We start from the raw sequence: 13844 nt of genomic DNA on the forward strand, positions 1-13844 counted from the left end.
AAAAAATTTGATTAGTGCGAAGTATCTAAGCAATTGTTTGACCTTTGGGAGTACCCTGGAGGCTTGGTCCTGAGTTTGGTTGCTATGGTTACGTTATCACATTGTGTTTTGGAGGCGGTGAATGCCCTTATCTGCAGGTCAGAAAGTTCCCTTGCCTGCAGATGATCATGAGAACTCCTTCCTTTGCCACTTTAGTTAAAGAGGAGGTATTGCTGGTTGCGGGATGTGGTGACTTCATTAGTTATAGATGTGTCAGTCTGTGGGCTAATTAATTAGCTCCCATTGCAGAGGCTACATCAGGAAAGTAACATTCACTGAAACAGAGGTTTCTGCATTTCGTGTTTCTATGATGTCCCTTCAGACAGTTTTGTGGTGTGACCTTTGGTTAAACATGTAAAAATGGTTTATGCCATGTCAGGTATTAAGTCTAGGTGCAAGAAAATTATTTTCTGGAGGTTATTGGTGTAGGGTTTAGGGCAATGTCATTGTTATTATCTTCAATTATCCTTTCTTCATCACTCGTGTTCATTCACGTCACAATGATGATTTCAGCAGTAGTTAGTAGGTGAGCCTAATACCTTGGGATATTATACTATAATGCATTGACAACTATATTATCTGACTTAGCTTTATCCGATTTGTAGATTTAAACCACCTGAACGCTGAAAATTGTCCTTACTGTCAGTGCATGGAGTTCTCAAATTTATGATGGATGAGTTTCATCCAACAACAATGTTTCTGACCAAATGACCAGTCTCGTTTCATTCAACAGTCATATACTGACACTCGGTTGCTTCCGTCTTGGCCCTCCTGTTATTATTGGTTCCCTCCGCTCCCAACTTCAGTTACGATTATGGTCCCTCCTGCTCACTTCAGTACAGGATTATGTTTCCCTCCTGATCTCACCCTTCCAAGTCATTTATGGGTTCCCGCCTGCTTTCCCACTTCAGTACCCCGATTATGGTCCCCCTGCTCATCAGTACGATTATGGTCCCTCCTGCTCACTTCAGTACGATTATGGTCCCTCCTGCTCTCTTCAGTACGATTATGGTTCCCTCCTGCGCTCGTCCCAGTCGACGATTATGGTCCCTCCTGCTCTCTTCAGTACGATTATGGTCCCTCCTGCTCTCTTCAGTACGATTATGGTCCCTCCTGCTCTCTTCAGTACGATTATGGTCCCTCCTGCCTTTCAGTACGATTAGGGTCCCTTCCTGCTCTCTTCGTACGTTATGGTCCCTCCTGCTCTCTTCAGTACGATTATGGTCCCTCCTCTTCTTCAGTACGATTATGGTCCCTCCTGCTCTCTTCAGTACGATTATGGTCCCTCCTGCTCTCTTCAGTACGATTATTGGTCCCTCCTCCGCTCTTCCCAGTACTATTATGGTCCCATCCTGCTCTCTTCAGTACGATTTATGGTTCCCTTCATGCCTCTCTTCAGTTACGATTATGGTCCCTCCGCTTCTTTCAGTACGATTAGGTCCCTCCTGCTGCTCTCCAGTACGATAGTCCATGTTCCCTGATATGTTCCCTCCTGCTCCTCAGCACCCCCTGCTCTTTTATATTGACATTGAGAACTGTAGTTGCTACTAGCAGTGGTTTCCACCTGACAATGCTACTGGACTTAATAACAGAGCTGAAGACAAATTAGGGATTCTTCAGTAATGTGATTGAGTTCATGTGAAAAATACTAGTTTTCAGATGATTACGTATTGCCACAATATAGTTAGTGTAATAATTGTGTAATGCCTTTTCTTTCTACAGGCTGATCTTATCAGATGTTGGATTCATTAGTGAAGAGAGTATTCAGTGTTTATTGAAATCTCGTGAGGAAGGTCTCCCATTTTCTGCAGTCTATTAAGTAAAACCTTTTCTTGCAGTCCATCCATATATGTATTTGCAGCTGCACTAGGAAGAATTAGCTGAACATCACGTTATTTCAAATGGCTGGTAGAAACTTTTAAGCTCAACAGTTAGCTCAAATGGATATTGTTTAACGTGTAGCCCAGGTAAATTCTTCAGTTTGATTTCACGATACTTTAAGGAGAAATTATGGAAACAAAAGTTAATAGTAGTAATTATGATTAATGAACTTCTCATTCACAAGGTGCACAAGCTAATTTTGTTCAAGGTTCAGTGTATGAAATTGTTAAATTAAGCAAAGCACACACAGCTACTGAATACACAGTCCCAGCAACATTTTTTTAAAGGCTGAGAGTTCACAAAGAGCCATCCATACTGAAGCTTCAACTATTTTAAATGGCAAATTTTAATAGTTATGTTGTGTTTTGAATATACACAGGTTATCATGAATAAACAACTTGTACATTTACCAAAACCTGTTCTTGTACCAGGTGCATGTACATGTCCATGTGCAAGGGAGAACTGCTTGGTGGCGCAGAGGGTAGGAGCTGATTTTTAGACTAGTTCTCTACACAAGGGCTTGATAGGAGGAAATCTGGCTGGATAGGCGTACTATAGGCAGAGAGGTGACTGGACGTAATACTTCAACACCAGAAACACTGAGCAAAAGTAGAACTTACATAGCCTGATGATTGAGGAAGATAACAAGACCAATGATAAAGAGGAGGATTCTAAGATGGTCCTATGAATTCTTATCCAAGGAGCAGCAAAGAAGTCTCTAATCTCCTGTATGAGAGAAGGCGAGGCAGAAGAAGGTGAAGATAGAGATGGAGGCCTGTGACATTTCCTCTCCACAACATATCTGTACCTCCCTCAGAAAAAGATGTCTGTATCTACTCAAAGTCTGAAGGTTGAGCAAAAGTCACCACTGTGGGTCAACCCAGAATGCTGATCAGAGTATACTGTTGACAGACAAGATGACACAGGAATCATATGTCTAGGCAAAAATGTGGGAAGAGCTATATCTGGAAACTGGCATGGCAGTCTAGACTGGAACATGACAGAGGATAGGAGCTGATTTTAGAAGATTTCTTCACACACTACTTTATCATGATAAAGAGCCTTGATATTTCCTGGGAATTTTAACAGGATGATGCGGGGGAAATGCAACCACTAAAGTTGTTCTTGAAGGAAATGTGGCTGGTTAGGCCTTTTTACTTCAATGTCAAAATCATGTACGTGTAAGATTTGTAGGATTAGAGATTATCCTATAAAATTCTCATCCAAGGAGCAATGTTGAAGTCCTAATACTCTGTCTGATGGGAGAAGAGTGTGCATACAGACAAAGATGAAGGCTTTTGACAACATTTCTTTGACATGTCCATGCTCAGATGAGAGAGAGTAAAAATGGAACGGGAGAAGTTGCTGATCGTAGTACACTATTGACAGACAAGATATCACAAGAGCCATAGCTCTAGGCACAGGTGTGGGGCGAGAGATTTGGAAATTGTCGTGGCAGTTGAGACTGGAACAAAGAGACCCAGAGGGTAAGAGCAGATTTTTAGAAGAGTACTCCAAACAGGACTAAATGATAGGGGCCTTATCTTGCCCTATCTTTCCTACGAACTTGTACAGGACGATTGCGGGAAGATGAAACCATTAAGGTCTTTCTAGTAGGAAATATGGCTGTATAGGCCTACCAGAGATGAGGGGATGTGATACTTAAACATTTAAAACATGGGCTGATCAGGAAAACCATGTATGTAAATGAAAGATTGAGAGGAATCTGATCCTATGAATTCTCTTCCAAGGAGCAGTCCCTCATTCTCCTAAGTCTGATGGGTGAAGCCAGACAGACAGAGCTGTGACATTTCCTCTTCATGAAAAGTCTGCACCTCTGAAAACTAAGTCGACTGTATCTGCTCTAATCTAACGTGAGCAGAGGTCGAGTCTAAATGATGATTTGAGTACACTATTGACAGGCAAGATTTTGCAGGAATTGTAGCTCTAGGGAAAGATGTGGAGAGAGTTCTAGATCTGGAAACTCATGGCAGTCGAGACCGGAATGCAAGAAGACATTGCCGCAGTGGACGTCAACTCAAAATGCATCCTTATGTTGAGACACCACCAGGCTTGTTAGCTGTGGAAAATACAAAATTAGTAATTTTACCCAGAATATAAAAAAAATTGTTCGTTGTCCCTTTCTTACCAAATAAATTATATATTTACTCCAAATAGTCCCAGTTGTATAAACTAAATTTTGATTGGTAGTATGTGGTATGCTTTATAACAAGCATGGTATTATGTAGCATTCCAACAATAGTGTCGTTTACATTACAAATTTCATATTCACCAATGGAGAAAAAAAAAAAAAAAGCACTGGAGCACTTCCAAGTTACAAACGCTAATGACAATAATGGAAGGGTGTGGAGTTAGTGGTTTGCAACAAGATTTAAGATTGAAGTCTAGGAATTTTTTAAGGTGGAACTGAGAAAATGCAAGTTACACAGTAATTTTAGAGGTTGGACAGCAAAACTGACATTAGAGAATTACATACAAAAAAGTATGGGCTTAACCCCAAAGGTGCCAATCAAGTGAATGTTGAAGCCATTGTACAGTCTTTATAAAGCTTTACATGCCAGTAGATACTTCAATCTGATAAAATTTCTGGTGATAGTTCACTCTCGACGTGGTTAGGTAGTTACGTGAAGCCGTTGGTCCCGTTGCTGAATCACTGGTTCCATGCAACGTAAAAACACCATACAAACAAAAACCTTAAGTACTTTGTTTCCTTTTATACCAATCGGAAATAAATTAATACTAATATGCAAGCAGGTTAACTTTATATTGTAGAACTCAAAACTTGAGTAGCAACAGTATTGATATATGACTTGACCAAGTAAAGCAGCCGAGACCAGAAAATCAGCCAAGCTGTAATCAGAAAAAATATATATTGATATCAGTTGACACTAACCTGTAAGACCTCAAGCCTCGTCCACAAGGTCGAACTTTGCCCAGGAGACTGTTCGATGTGACATCATAAGCGTAGAAAAGTCTGAACCTTGTACACAGTTTCTCTGCTTCTGACGTCACGTCGAACAAAGTCTGTCAGGCAAAGTTCGACTGTGTGGACGGGGCTTTAAGCACCCCTTCACCATGCCAAACTTAATAAAGTTTCAGTAACCTCTACCTGTACTTACTAAAGGGTATTAAATTACATGTAAAAAACAGGAAATGGTCATAAGTAGCAGGTCAAAGGGTTGCATGCATCACTTACCCCTATTGCACAGTACCAGCATTTAGTCAAACAGCAATTAAAAGAAACCTAATTTAACCGCTACTCAAACTTCAAATAAATTTTTTTTTCCAAGATTCTAGAAGTTACCATCCATAGTGCTACATTGTTAGAAAATTAAATGTGCACAAATTTCAGTGTATACCTGAACAGATAGTTTACCGTTTCTTTAGCAGAAATTAATTTACTTTTATGAGGCTGTCAAACTGAGAACTAGGCCACTGTAACAATTGTCAGTCAGTGCTGAAGACAGTGGTGAGGAGGAGAGGACAACAGGGACTGAAGAAAGTGATGCACAACTACCATATCTATAGTTTTACTATATTCAAACCTTTAAGATCCACAAAAAAATACATACTAATCATTATGCCTGTGTAAAGATCGGCCCAGTAAATCAATCTATTTAAGATCTAGGGATAGTATCATGTTTCAGCTTCTGGAGCTTATGGAAACGTCAAGTTACATGCCAATTTGGAGCAATTTGTACTTCAGAACTCTACAGTCTAAACTAGACTATATCCCTAAATTCTTTCAAGCATGAAACTGCTTTCGTTAATACCAATGCAAGTTAATTTCATTCCGTTGAAAACAATCATCCAAGACTAGGGAACAAAGCTATATATTTTGTTGCCAGTAGTTTTTACAGTTTTGCTATAATAGATCTGAGCAATCAAATGGAAAAACATACTAATAGCCTTCAGAGAAAATTTACCATGAAAGCAGCGTTGTGTCCAAGACTATCAATCTTCGAAAATTTGACTTCAAAGGTATGGTACTAATCAGACTAGCTTGTAAAATGAAACCGCTCGACCAGCCTTAAACAGTATCCAAACTATTTTCTGGCTTAAATTTTACAAGAAACTATGCAACCACACTTTACTCACTGGTAAAATTACTTTACGCATCCAAATTCCCTTCTTATAAATTTAGATTAACACCAAAAAACGAGAGAATTTCACAACCAAATCTTTAGAAGCTAGTAAACTCCAGTTGAATAATCAGATCTAAGTCAGTTACTGTGGAGAGAGAATTTTTGATGTGGTAGAAACTCTGTATGGATCGGACACATGGGCTCCAAGAAGAAAAGTAAAGTCTGAGAGAACAGATGAGAATGCGGAGGTGGGAGAGAATTAGATGGAGAGATTAAAGTTAGATATGAAAAGATGTTCGTTGGAGGATGCCGCCTTTGATAGAAGGCGGTGGAGAAAACGCATATGGCAACCGACCCCTTAATGTAGGAAATGGGAAAGATTCAAAGCCATTCAAACAAGAATTTATTGCATTCTCGTTCTAACCCTTTTAAATTTTATAAGTTACATGTAAAGTGTTTCCACCTTTATGAAGTTTGATAATGCGCTAGTAAATACTCTGTAAAACTGCCAAATAATCTTCAATTACTATTTTTAAACTTCAGCGTTGCTTTATTATTCTGCCTTTATGTTTGTATACTTCGATAACCTAAGTGATAGTTGTGCCAAATTAACAGTTCAATTTAGTGGTGTTTTGTCATATTACCAGTTCATTATTAACCTTAACGATTGTGCTAATGACAACTGCAATTGGTTCAACTAAACACTTTGCATACTGATACGTACGTTAAGCTTACCCTTATCTTCTAACTGAAATAGAAGGGAAGGCGCAGAATGCCACTCGAAGCATCAGTCACTAAATTTTACAGTTATAGAAAATTGTCCACCCCCCACCCCCTGAACGAACAGTTCAGGAGCAATTATTCTCACCCCTTTTTATCCCACACCACTATAGACAGTGAAGGTGTAACTCCATATTAGCCAAAATTCAACCAAACCACCACACTAAGGAAGGATAAACAGACATTACTTATCTGACTTTAAGACGATTACCCAAAGCAATTCGTATGACCTGAAAAGCAAATATCCAAGCAGGTCAAGTACCTATGCAAAGCAGCTGGGATGTCTCAGACCATTTCAGCAGCAATGGCTATCACTATCAGGAATTCACTCTTCATTTCATATGGAAAAGAAACCTGAAAAAATACTTTTGTCAGCGAAATGTTACTTGACCTAATAAATTCCAAAAAAATTTTTTATAAATATAGTTTGCGTTCAGTTGGACAAAAATTGCTAATGTTTACGCTAAATGCAGTTTTAATCACTTTAATTTGGAGCCTGTTAAAACCAAATTTGTACTAACGCCTATGCACGAAAGACAACTACCAAAACAGGTATACTAACACCTAATTATCAGAAGTAAATTCTGTGTAAAAACACTTGAACGTTTATTAAAAAAAAGTGCTATGATTAAAGTGCAGGCTATATAAAATTTACTAACATTCCATGGAAAAGGCATGAAAACACTACTCAAAGTATGATCAAATTGGACCTTCACATCTAAAGCCCGTCTCATACTAAATTAATTTCACAAGACGGTAGCTCAAAGATTCGATCCACTTAGAAGTAATTATATATTCACGCATCGATATATCAAATGCATCTGGCGGACAAAAGGTGGGTTACCTTAAAATACTGGTTCAGTTAAACACTTCCCCACACGCAACCTAATTTAACATAAGGCTAATCAGTCCATCTGTTTAAATGTACAGATACTGTTCACTTTAAGCATTGGTCAGCTGAAGAGTAACTTTACTGCAACTATCAATATTAGTAGTTGGGATTGGTACAATACAATATACACTAGGAAAATAACTTCCATTTCATGTTTTCTGATCAGTACTTACGGCCCTAGAAAATTTTTGAAAAAGTTCTCTACACCGGTAAGAAAATTGTTCGCTAGGGAAATATTTTCTAGAGGAAGAGACTAGTTCTCTAGGGCTGAAACTTTTGACCCTTAACCAGAAAACATACAATTCAGCTAGTATTGACAAGTAGCACTGCACTATATATTCAGCAAATGACATTTGGTACCTTATCCTGTTCATCCATTACGCACATTAAGCTTTCTAGAATCAGTTTCAGTGGAACAGTATTTGAAAATGTTTAAATGGTGTTAACTATGCAGGCTTTAAAGTTTAAAGCACAAAAGATAAAAGGTTAAATTTCTGGAGCATCATGTGCACTCATCCAAATAGTGGTACAGCTTCAAACCACTACTTATTTACCTTGAAATTTCCGGTATACTAAAAACTATGCTGCTAAAATGAGAAAACCTAAAATTTTAAACTGTCCTATGATGATGCAACCATTCTTCAAAAAATCTGCTAAATTCACGAGGAAACTTCCAGTCCAAAAAACATTCGCGAATCTAAAGATGGAAATAATACTGTCAGACCAAATCTTGCATCACTTGCACAAAGATTACAGATAATTAACAAAGATTACAGATAATTAAACTATGGTTTGGATAGATATTTACAACTAAACCTATACTAAATAAAGATTACAATGGTCTACTTAATTTTGTAAGGGAAGTAAACTTGCCTAATAAGTAATTCAGTAATTAAGTTCACTAACTTGAAACTGGAATTTAGTATTGAGACCTAATTAGTATACATTTCAAAACTAAAATAATCATGAAATAAAGCATACCTAAACTTACTGTATCTTAACGTTGATGCTACCAATTACGTATATCAGAGACAAATACAACCTGCAATTTTCGACAAACTTCTAGAATTGCACAAGGTTGAAACGGGCTGGAGATGCCCTAATCCCGGATTACTTTAAACTACTATATATCCTACTGCCAATCTTTAAGTTTACTACGAAAACTAATATCTCACCTTGTGTAAAACCAGAGTTATCCTCGCAAATTCTACAGTTTACTTGGCGCTGCAGCAACTAACCTACTACTAATGTAGACAGACCAGGCTAAGGGAAAAAGTTCTAGTTTATACAGGTAATTAGATTGTCACTAATGCCATAAAGAATAGAAACAACTTTACAACCTAACCAGATTAATGCGAGGAATAAAGATTAAGTATAAAAAGTTATTTATATTTATATTCCATAACTAATCTAGCTATTTTAGATAACTATCCCTCCACATGAGCAATGCACATGGTAATTTCACAAAATTCACAAAAACCTCTTTCAAAGTTACATCTGACATCATATGACTTAACAGAACTTGCTTTTCATGAATTTATCAGAACTTACTTTTCATGAATTTATCCCCTTGGAACAAACCTGCAACAGTTGCCGCCAGATTACTCCAAATATATAAAACACAGACCTAATGAATATCGAGAATCAAGTTTTAAGCATTCAGCCACTACTTTCTACAAGTTTACATTTTGACTATACCTTGATTCATTGGACTAGCGCACCTCCCGACGAAAACCTCGAGGTCAATGAAGATTTCATTCTGGTGAAGTAGCAATTTTCCTGAAATTATAAATTAGTTAGAATATTCAAACCATCAGAGCCTATCAATAGTACTAAGTACTACCAGCAGCACAATTTTAATTATTATGGCCTTTATTGTATTTAGATCCACCAAGGTAGTTAGTACCCAAATAAAAATTCTTTAAAAATTTCTTTAAACTAGTTTATAAAAAAAAAAACTAACATCCAACCCCACTTCACACCTCTTAAGAGTAAACTTATAAAAACATCCAAGCTCCAGCACTTTGATTTTAAATCTTAAAAGCCAGTTTATATTCATACATAATTAACCTTTAATATTTAAATGCCTGTATTTGAACAGTTTAGGGAATGGTTAATATGGCTTAAAAAAACTATTTCACTAAGTTCACAAATCTTAATCTTTCTGTGCAAATTCCTTTTGACACGCAGACCACCAAAACAAGGTTTTTGTTGGACAAGGACTCCATTTATAAGTCCTTCAACAAACTTACGTTGAAGGTTACTCAAGGTAAAAATCAGGAAATAGTTTGTAAAACCAAGATTCAATTTTTTAAAGGTATTCAAGTGCACTCTGATTATGCAAAGTTCTCAACAGAGGTAAACAAAGGCTAACTTTTGCACATTAAAGTGTTCCAAACATGCTGGCTAATTACAGAGGTCAAGTTTACCCACTAGACTTTGCTATGGCCACATTATTTCCTATGTTATTTTGAACTTGTAATCATTAAGTTTCTAAATTTTATGAAATATTGTCTACTACAAAAGCAGTTCTCCAAGTTGTGCTCAAGTTTCCCACTGACTCAAGTTCACAAGACTTCAAAAACCGGTCTAAAAGCTTTCCCCAAATGATGGTACATTGCTTACTCATTCAACCACCCATGGGAAGAAACATACCTGCCTTTTTTGTCAGTAACAAAAAAATGCAAGTGGGGGGTGGGGGGTGGGGGGGATGCAACTAGGTCTGCAGTTTTGATTGTCACAGATCTAGCAAAACTATACTCTTGTTTTTTTTTCATCTATCCATCCGCCTGTGGTGTTTTTGTATGGTAACACTGCGTTCCGGGCTTTAGATAGTTACGCTGTGTAAGGTTTAGGTAAATAAAAGTATATCTGGGTGTACATTTGCAAATGAAAAGTGTTAATAATTTACTGTATGCGAATTACACCGTTAATATTCGAAATAGGATATTATAATCGTTGAATGTAAGCTGAATGTAACTATCTAAAGGCCGGGACGCAGTGTTACCATACAAAAACACCACAGGCGGATGGACTTATGAAAAAACAGTATAGTCACCTTTACCCGTGAGATCAAGTCTCACTGTCCACTAACTAATTTTCCGGTCCATCAGATAAGAGCACAAACTATAACGAACATTCGAGTTACTAAAACAATTTTAAACTTAGTTTAACCTGCCCTAATCCTACAAATAGAAGCTTCCTTTTGTTCACAAAATATCCCAAATTTACTTTTAAATATAAAAATCTTAATGTTACGGGCTATATTAACTACATGCCTTAGCTAACTTCTAACATTCAAACAAGAACTAAATACTGAAGTTAAACTGCTGTACTTTGAAAGGATGTTTAATCAAGGTCAGACAGAGGGAGGGAACCCCCATCACATCCTGACAAGGATGACTATCACACGTTGACAAGAACGCTTGCATTACTCTGGATGACTAACATAGCTCCCTATGATCCTGCTTTAACTTCGTTCTTATAGAACAAAACTCCACATTTGATTACCCTCTGCTGAGCATAATTCATTAAGTTAATGGAATTATTGAATTCATGCTCAAGTCACGACTCATTCTGCAGTAGGTAAACCATATGTTGAAAATCTCAAGTATTTATGGGTGTTGAGTGTGCCGATGGCTTTTGCTGTCACTGGCAATTTGCTGTTTAAAGTGGTCTTTCGTGTTCAGTTGGTTTATCTTGCATAGATCCTTTGGAAATAGCATCCTTATGATTACTATGACTAAGTTACATATTTTTATTGTCATAGCTAACAGCATGGCCCACCCTCGAGTTCCTGTAGTAGAGGATTTAAATAGAGTTTTTGAACCAAAGATTAATACAGTGGTATATTATCAGTAATAGCAAATTTTCTTCCACTTACTAGCAAAATATGAGGCCAAATACAACAGCCAATCATTTACATTTCATTGTTGCTCAACCTTTGTTAAATGTGAACTGTAAAAAGAAAAAAAAAAGTACTATCTTAATTACCACTTTCTAAGCAAGTTATTGGAGGCTGACAAATTTTATTTCTACAAAAACTACATCAGGGATCAAAATTAACCAAATTATGTTCTTGCCAATATCAATGATAAGTAAACTAAATGAAAATTCAAATTTTAATGGAAAGAAAAGTAATTCCAAGTATACTTGTGTCGAACCACTGAAAAAATAGTAATCCAGCTCTTAATTGCTAACTACATCGTGCCATAAGTTAAAACAAATTTGCGTCGGTGTTGGAAGGGTTACTAACTATAAATTTCAAATATTGGCAGTTAAAACAATCAAATTGGGCCACTGCAACTAGTATATAATTAAATATTAGAAAAAAATACAAGATTGTCATACGTAAAGCACGTCGGGATAAGATTAGCCTCTCATTCATTGAGTTGCACTGAATAAAATTTGTAATGGCGAACAGTTTTTCCAAATTACTAAAAAAATGTTGCGCATTACACTATAAATTAATGACATCAATACAGCTGGTTTAAGGCTTTAGCCAAGCAGAACTTCGAAAGTGCTTTTGAGTATAGAAATTTGTAGCCTCAAAACACTAAGCTACTTGACAAGACAGTATTTTAGATAAAAATTCTGACTTTTTTAAGCATTAAAATTGCTGATTGAACCATACGAAACACGCAGTAGGATCTACGGGGGCTGGGGGAGGGGGGGTTGCTGGGGGGATGCGGGGCCGGAAAACTACCAAGGCCGCTGACGTTTGAGAATTTCCGGATTCAAAACATTCATAACAGAGCGATTTACCCAGCTTTACTAAAGCCACAAGATTACTAATGTGAAGAGGGGTTAATTCAGCTTTCAAACCAATAGTAACCCAGTCTCAAAAGCTATGAAAAAAAATAGAGGGGGGGAATTCTTCAGTTTCTACTATCGCCCTAAGATTTACTTATACGTTCTCATTTCAACTGACCTCACGTACATCAAAAACAGTGCTACAAACAACCATACAGTAGTTTCAGCCTTGACCATGAACGCCTTAAAAAAAACATACGTAGAGTAAATTTGTGCATGGGTAATTCTTCCCTATTTCGCCCCAAAAAATAAAAATGTAGCCAATATACGATACACACAGTGGACTAATGTATCTGTTTTGCTTGATAGCCCTGGAGTCCCCACCAAGCCTCAAACTAGCATTCCTACCACACCTTAAAGCAACGCTTGTGAACAAAGGGTTGAGGCCAGCATACCTTGATCAAATTAACTTACTCCACACAAAATGTAAACGAATTTAAAGTAAACTGGTCTTAATAAAGTTAACCACAAAATACCATAAAATGATTTCAAGTACACAAGCCTAAACTAAATTAACCATACAAAACTTTATAAGCATGTAAAGTAAACCTGCCTAAACTAAAAGTTAGACATTATAAACTAATCTCAAGTAAGCAGGTCTAAACTAAAAATTACCCACACAAAATGCTACAAACTAAACTCAAGTAAACTGGTCTAAGCTATAAGTTACCGAAACAAAATGTTATAAACTAATCTCGAGTAAGCTAGCTTAAGCTAAAAGTTAACCACAAAATGTCAAACTAATCGAGTAAATCGGCATAAATTTGTCAAGTTATCCACACAAAATGTTATAAACTGATAAAGTAAATCGGGCTAAACTAGAAGTCCCTGACCTGAACCAATGTACCGCCATAAAAATTTACATACACACTAGAGCTTAAATCCAAGATATACATACTACACTAAGATTTATCAACAAATCAAGCCGTAGTATAATCTAGTGCTTAATTATATTTAGAAAATTTAACTAAAATGGCTGCAGACTAGCTCAATACTTTATGCGGAACGCTAAAGCACTGTAGAAAGCTTTACATTCTGGCAATTAAACCAGTATTTTTCAAAATAAGAAAACATATGAACCTTAGGTAAAACCAAAGCAAAGAGCTCTAGGAATTGACCCCTACGATCAGAACTTTACATACTTGAACATTCATCTGCCTCCACACACACACACACTTGCTACTGCAAAGATTTAAAAGAAAATAAAAACTAACGGTGACATTAGCAGTTTCCAACACTCCCCGAAGCACTATGAAATACAATCAAAACTTCAGCACCTAATGTTAGTCACTATTATTACCAGGAAACACGACGACGACGGCTAAATATCACCT

The 13844-nt window shown here is 37.0% G+C and overlaps 1 long non-coding RNA gene across 2 annotated transcripts; it reads right to left on the reverse strand.

Annotated features, from left to right (window-relative positions):
- Window positions 1-1075: 1075 nt before the first annotated feature.
- On the reverse strand, window positions 1076-13844 carry LOC135201430 (uncharacterized). Of its 2 annotated transcripts, none has more exons than XR_010311530.1 (5): window positions 13788-13844; window positions 7069-7160; window positions 1546-4000; window positions 1302-1324; window positions 1076-1186 (listed from the first exon to the last, which is right to left on the reverse strand). It is a non-coding gene; the product is annotated as an uncharacterized LOC135201430 (long non-coding RNA). The 2 variants fall into 2 exon arrangements; XR_010311529.1 differs by having other exon boundaries at window positions 1082-1186; window positions 1244-1324.

This window comes from Macrobrachium nipponense, chromosome 28, assembly GCF_015104395.2.
Source record: "Macrobrachium nipponense isolate FS-2020 chromosome 28, ASM1510439v2, whole genome shotgun sequence".
Classification (NCBI taxonomy): Eukaryota; Metazoa; Arthropoda; class Malacostraca; order Decapoda; family Palaemonidae; genus Macrobrachium; species Macrobrachium nipponense.